The sequence below is a fragment of the Falco punctatus genome (genome assembly GCF_963210335.1).
Source record: "Falco punctatus genome assembly, chromosome: 5".
Lineage (NCBI taxonomy): Eukaryota > Metazoa > Chordata > Aves > Falconiformes > Falconidae > Falco > Falco punctatus.
In genome coordinates this window covers 11,215,100-11,222,372 of record NC_137584.1, presented here as the reverse complement: position 1 = coordinate 11,222,372, position 7,273 = coordinate 11,215,100, and the positions used below count along the sequence as shown (strand labels likewise).

The 7,273-nt window shown below is 43.4% G+C and overlaps 1 long non-coding RNA gene across 5 annotated transcripts in view; it reads left to right on the top strand.

Moving 5' to 3' along the window:
- The window catches only part of LOC308064164, a 68,390-nt gene that overhangs the window by 51,466 nt on the left and 9,651 nt on the right, over positions 1–7,273 (top strand). The gene's annotated exons all lie outside the window — the stretch shown is intronic.

Below are 7,273 nucleotides of genomic sequence, written 5' to 3'. Positions count from 1 at the left end.
GTAAGACACAAACGGAGCAGATCCTGCTGTGGAACACAGACGTGTGTGCATGTGTGTGTGAGTTCTTCCAGTTTCTGTGCTGAAAGAACTTTGTGCTGCCCCCACCAGCCTGGCACTGCTTTGGTTATGCCTGACCTGGCCAGGCTCTGGCTGACCTTACTGGGCTTCACAAGCAGTTTTACAGCCCAGATTTATTTCCATGTTTCCGTCTCTGGACTAGCCCTGAACAGTGTTGTTGTGGATGTGGATACAGGTCATGACACAGATGTGACTTACTACAGTGCCTTTGCACAAGTAAGGCCAAGGCATTCTTCAAGCAGGCTCAGAAACACAAATCCATCTCACTGAACCAAATTAGGGAAACAGTACAGTGAGGGGTAACAGCTGAGCTACAAACTGATATCCACACATGTCAAAATCCTCCCTCGATAAGAATGGTCTGAGCCCTTCTCCAGCCCAAGGTGGTGCCTTGGAAACAAGCTATTTGTTATATCCTTGCTCTTATGAAGCTGCTGCTGGGTTTGAAGGTAGGACAAAGTCAGTCAGTTCATGAATTTCCAAAATGCATGATCTGAAGTAGCGTCCCAAAATCATATTTTTTAAATTATTCAAAGTTGCAATCAAAGTGTTCATCATAAATCTGAACACATCCAAAAAAAGGTGTCTGAGATCTTCAGGGATGCAAAAATAAGAACAGGATAGGAAAATATAAGAATCAACCTGGTTTTCCAGTTGCAGTTACAGCACTGACCAATCCAGAGCAATACTGGATTAGCGCCAAGGAGGGTTATGGTATCGCATCAAAGAGGTTAAGATGATAAATAAAATATCAAAAGGGAAGATGTCTACAGATATAAAAGATAATGTCTGGTTTTCTTTTTGAAAGTGTTTCTTGGGAATTCAACACTCTGCAAGAACAGACTGTACTGGCATGGGCAAACAAAAAGCAATGGGAAAACCCAGTAAGTCTGCTTTCAACCACATAAACAAACTTGTCTCTAGGCATGACATCACAGCCATAAAAGCCTTCAGTGCTAGCATTTCATTCTGCTTTAAGAGCATCATGAGCATTAATTTCAGACTTGGCATGCTGCATAACCTCAGGGGGAAAAATGAAAACAAGTAATCAAGACTTTCCTCTATTCATCAAAGATCTGAGGGCAGCATTTCCCACCGGCTGATATAACGTATTTCAGCCTTTTTCCTGAAGAGCAGCGTAGCTAGAAAGAGCTGCCGGGCATGGATAGTCCTCCTGGCAGAGATGTGAACTGCTGGTTTATCTTCTGAAGGATCAGATGCTTTTGTTTGTTGACAGTACATTAAATGTAGCAGAACCAAGGGGGTCCATTTAGATAAAGGCATATAATTCATCCCTTCCTGAAGCTTTGTGGTTGTGGTTGTGATAAATCCTGGAAATAAACCAAGCTTTTACCAAAAGGCCTGAATCTACTTCTCCAGAAAGAGCAGTTCAGAGATAACTTCAAAGTAGTATGTTGCGTCTGGACAATAACATGCCACAGAGTGACAAACTACTGAAAGGCAGCTGTCAGTATCTTCCCTGGATCACTGACATTGAGAGGATACTCCTCTAACAAACACCTCTTTTAATGGGTAAGAAGGTTCCCTCTTGGGTCAGTTACTGGTGTTCCAGTTAGAGCTGGAGTCCATGCCCTGAAGCTTTCACTGGGTGGCAGCTAATGACTCATTTAAAAGCACAGCATTTCAGCGAGGGTGACAGTTGGTCCTCCATTGCTTTTAGTCCCTTATAATGAGGGAGGAGAACAAAACAGGCAGAAAGCACTGAATTCATTATTGCCTTACATTTTTAGTCTAAAAAAAGGTCTTGTAAAAATCTTGCTTCCCATGCTGACTACAATTCTTTATTTTGCAAGGTGCCAGGAAAAGGTTAAAAGCAGGAACTGGATGAGCACAGTCAGAAATCAGCTATTTTATGACCTCCTCATTCCATCGCTCTTCATCTGTCCTAGGACTGCTCTTTCCCTAAAAACATTTTCATAGGATTAATTGCCTTAATTTTCAAATCTACACATGAACAAAATGACTGTTCTGGTCCAAATTCAGGCACGCCTTAAAGCAGCTCAGAACTGCAGTTTTTCAAACCATGGTAGCAGCTGGCCTCTGAGACAAAGTTCTGCTGTAGATCTGTAGATCAGAACTATGAAGTGCTGGATGATCTGGAGTGGGAAATTATGCTGACACTGGAACACCAGTAGGTCATGGAGGACCCAGCAGAGATGCTCAGAAGCCACCTCTGCACACATCAGGCTCCCACCCTCTTCCAAAATGTAGCCACTACTTAGTGCTTTGTCATTTGTTTACATTTAAATGTTGTCCTCTCTAAGGGTTCACTTCTGAAAATAAGCCTCTGTTTTAAATGTTTTGACAGTGACTGCATAAATTTACATGACTCACATCAATACTTGGAAATGTGCTATGCTAATGATGGATACTCAACATTTCTTTGAGATAAGTTTGCAGTGGGAGCTGCGGGGGAAGGCTAGACTGGCAAGATCTCAAAATCTGAGAAGATCATACAACACTACTAAGAACATCTTCATGCTTTATCTCAAAAACTATTTTTATCGCACGAGAAATTGTGCCAGAAATTCAAATTACATTCTTTTTATTACACTTGCCCAAGTGTTTTGCATGCAGGTATGATCCACTTTGTATTGCAGGAATTAAGGAAGAGCCAATCACTGAATCACAGAATCACACAACTGTTGGGGCTGGAAGGGGACCTCTGGAGGTCATCTTGTCCAATCTCCCTGCTCAGTCAGGGCCACCTGACTTTTGTTGTCAACAAACAAAAAAACATGTCCAGGCAGTTTTTGAATATATCTCCAGGGACTGAGACTCCATAGCCTCTCTGGACAACCTGTACCAGTGCTCAGTCACCCTCACAGTGAGGAAGTTTTTTCCTGATGCTCAGATGGGGCCCCCTGTGTTTCAGTTTGTGCCCATTGTCTCTGGTCCTGTCACTGGACACCACTGAAAAGAGCCTGGCTCCATCTTCTTTACTTCCCACCCCCACCCCACACATATTTATACACATTGATGAGATCTACCCTGAGCCCTCTCTTCTCCAGGCTAAACAGTCCCCCAGCTCTCTCAGCCTGTCCTCACAGGAGGGATGCTCTAGTACATTAACCATTTTAGTGGTCCTTCGCTGGACTTTCTCCAGTCTGTGCATATCTGTCTTATACTGGGGAGCCCAGAACTGGATGCAGCACTCCAGGTGTGGCCTCACCATTACTGAGTAAGAGGGAAGGATCACCTCCCTCAGCCTGCTGGCAACACTCCTAATGCAGCCCAGGATAGCATTAGCCTTCTTTGCTGCAACAGTACACTGATGGCTCACATTCAACTTTGATGTCCACCAGGACACCCAGGTCCTTTTCTGCAGAGCTTCTTTCCAGCTGGGTGGCCCCCAGCATGTACTGGTGCATGAGGTTGTTCCTCTGCAGGTTCAGGACTTTACATTTCTCCTTATTGAACTTCATAAGGTTCTGTCAGCCCATTTCTCCAGACTGTTGAGGTTCCTCCAGATGGCAGCACAACACACTGGTCTATCAGTCACTCCTCTCAATTTTGTGTCAGCAGCAGAGTACATTCTGCCCCATCATCAAGACCATTAATGAAGGTGTTGAGCAGAATTGACCCAGTATTGATCCCTGGGGTATACCACAAGTTACAGGCCTTCAACTAGACTTGTATTACTGATCACAATTCTTTGGACTCAGCCATTCATCCAGTTTTCAATCCACCTCGCTGTCTCCTCATCCAGCCCATACTTCACCAGCTTCTCTATGAGAAGCCTATGGGACCTAGTGTTAAAAGCCTTCCTGAAGCCCAGGAGGACAACATCCATTGCTCTCCCTTAATCTACCAAAGCAGTCATTTCATCATAGAAGGTTGTCAAGCATGACATCTATTTTGTGAATCCACAGTGACTACTCCCAATCACCTTTGTGTCCTTCATTTGCCTGGAAATGCCTTCCAGGATTAGTTGTTCCATCAGCTTCCTAGGGATAGAGGCAAGGCTAGTTGGTCTGTAGTTCCCTGGGTCCTATTTCTGGTGCTTCTTGAAGACAGGAGTAATATTGTTTTCCTCCAGCCCTCAGGCACCTCTCCCAATCACCATGACCATTCAAAGATAATCAAAAGCGGTCTCATAATGACATCAGCCAGCTCCCACAGCACTCATGATCCCAACAAAGCTCATGGACTTATCTATATTCAGTTTGCTTAAGTGTTCCCTGACCTAATCATCTTCCACCAAGGATGTGCCTTCCTTGCTCCAGACTTTCCATCTGCTTTCTGGGACCTGGGATTCCTTAAGGCCAGTCTTACTAGTAAAGACAGAAGCAAAAAGGCTTTCAGGACCTCATCCTTTTCCATGTCCTGTCACCAGGGCCCCTGCACCACTCAGCAGCAGGCCCACACTTCTGCTACTCTTTCACTGTTTATAGAAGTCCTTCTTGCTTTCTTTGACATCCCTGGCCAGATTCACCTCCAGGTGGGCTTTGGCTTTTCTCACTGCATCTTCGCATGCTCAGAGATTGTTTCTATATTCCTTCCAGGTTACCTGTCCCTGCTTCTGCCTTCTGTATATGCCCTTTTTATGTCTGAGTTTTTCCAAGAGTTCCCTGTTCATCATGCAAGCCTCCCAGCATCTTTGCTTGACATCCTGCTCATTGGGATGGATTGTTCTGAAGCTTAGAGGAAGTGATCCTTGAATATCAAAACCAGCTTTATTGGGCCCCTCTTTCCCCTAGCATCTTATCCCATGGAACTCTTTCAAGCAGATTTCTGAAGAGGTCAAAATCTGCTCTCACCAAGTCCAGGGTTATGGCCTTGCTTTTTACCGTCCTGCTTCCTCTCGGGATACTGAACTCCACTATCTCATGGTCACTGCAGTCAAGGCTGTCTTTGACCATGCGCATCCCCAATGAGCCCTTCCTTGTCTGTAAGTATGAGATCCAGGTCACGTCTCCTTGTTGGCTCCTCTATCATTTGTGTCAGGAAATCATCAATACAATCCAGGAACATTCTGAATCGTGCAAGTCCTGCTGTGTTGCTCCTCCAGAAGTTATCTCAGTGGTTGAAGACCCCATGAAGACCAGGGCCTGCAAAAAACAGGTTACTTCTAGCTGTCTGCAGAAGACTTGATGCACTTATTCTTCCCAGGCAGGCAGGCAATAGCAGGCACCCACTTACAACTTCACCCATACTGGTCTAGTGCAGCAAAATGTGCAGGTGAAGAATGAGTGAAAAATGATCAGTCTGTAATAAGCTGATTGACAGCACCACTAAGACTTGCCTTATTTTTCAATACCCATGAGGTCGTGATTGGATAGGAAGAAACCTATGGCAATTTAAATGTTATTAAAGTGCAAGAGAAAGCAGGCAGAGATAAATTGTTGGGTTTTTTCAATTTGTCCTTGTCCAGCTACCTACATTTCATTTAAATATATATGATGACAGAGAAACTTATAGGAACTACAAAAATAATTTCATTGCTATTTATAATTTGTTAAAATAATCAGGCTTCTATATGATTTAGCTCATATGCTTCTCTTCAGTGGCAGATATTAGCAGATGTGCCCTTTGTGTCTTACCTATTAGGAGAGGTGGATGGACATTTTTAATGCAGGAGAGACAACTCTTTTCTCTACTTGCTTTCTCCTTGGACCATTTTCTAGTTTCTACCCTAAAAATAGCCCACAGGAAAACTATTCTATATTTTGCTTTTGTACAATGTAAGCAGCATATTTAGTTAAGAGATCCAAATTCACCCACTCAAAGATGATATTTTCCCAGTCTCATGCTTGCTGAAGCAGGGAGTGAGGTTCTGTAACACAAAACATAATCTAGGCACGGGATCCCCACCACAGAGCACTCACCATGCCTTCTTCTCCTAAATGGCCTGGTTGGCTAACTAGGGAGGAAAAGATTTTTAGCAAAAGACTTTATACTTTACTCTTGACTGATTACTTTTCCATAAGCCTATTGCTTCCTCATGGAAAGCACTGGGTCACTTAGAAGTACAGGCTCATGGTACAAAGTGAACGAGCTTACTTTGGCTATGAATGGCAAAGTAAACTGCCAAGCTTCAGCAGCTGACCCTATAGGGATCCCACAGGGATCTGTTCCATAGGGTGCAATACAGATGAGCAGTACGTGGGTGCAGCTCTGTTTTGCATTATGTATTCTTCTTCCCCCTACTCCAGATAATGACATCTCACCGTCTCCCTTGAGTTACCACCACCCTGAACCAATTCCACCCTCTCATCTGGCCTTTAGTTTATGCACTTTGGGTGGCAACGACACTTGTTAACATCTTTTAATCTGAGTTTTCTCTGACACTGTCCTCTATATTCATGTTCATTGAAGCCGGACAATGAGTCCTTACACGACAGGCATTCTTGAAAACATGACCATTCCATAGAGATTAAGGCTGCGTAGTCACTTCAAGACAGGCACATGTAAACCCTACCTGCATTTGAAGGTGGGTTGTTACAAGTCATCTCCAAGTCAGAAGCTGTGTAGGTATGTTAGTTTGGCATTGAGCATCAGCAAAAAGTGTATCCTTTCAGCAGCTGTTGCTAGCTAGGGGTCAGCACCATGACAGCATGGCTAACCAGCCTCCTTTAAAAAGCTGGTTCATATCTGAACCCAGAGTATAACTAGACTCGGTGCCTAAACAGAACCTGAACTTTCTGGGGAAAAAACCTAAGCTTAACTCAGGGTACTGAGACCTATTGAAAATCTGGCCATAATTCGTGAAATTCCATACTGATACATTTCCAAAGAGCTTATTAAAGGCAAAACCCAATTGCTTTGGAAGGAGCTAGTTCTTCCTCCAATGGAATTTCCACCACACTGAGATGTGGCTTTTCCCACAGTACAACGCACAATGCTGCTAATGTTACAGAACAACCCTAGTCCAATGTGATGTGCCAAAAGACTACATACTAAACAAGTGAGAATTGTTGGTTGTGACTTTTTGCTGCAAAAGCTGAATTGATTCATGCAGCTTTAGGAATATGTATAATTTTGCAGTATTTTGTGTAGATTATAATCTTGGGGAAAGAATAGCAAGAATAAAATCAGATGTAGCAGATAAATCTGGGTGAACTTTAAACTGGAACTAAATGTCATATACTATTGGTATTACAGTAAGAACTTCCCAGTTGTTATAGCTGGAGCCATTCTTAAAACAGCAAAAGCAAAATAGATAAAATATATG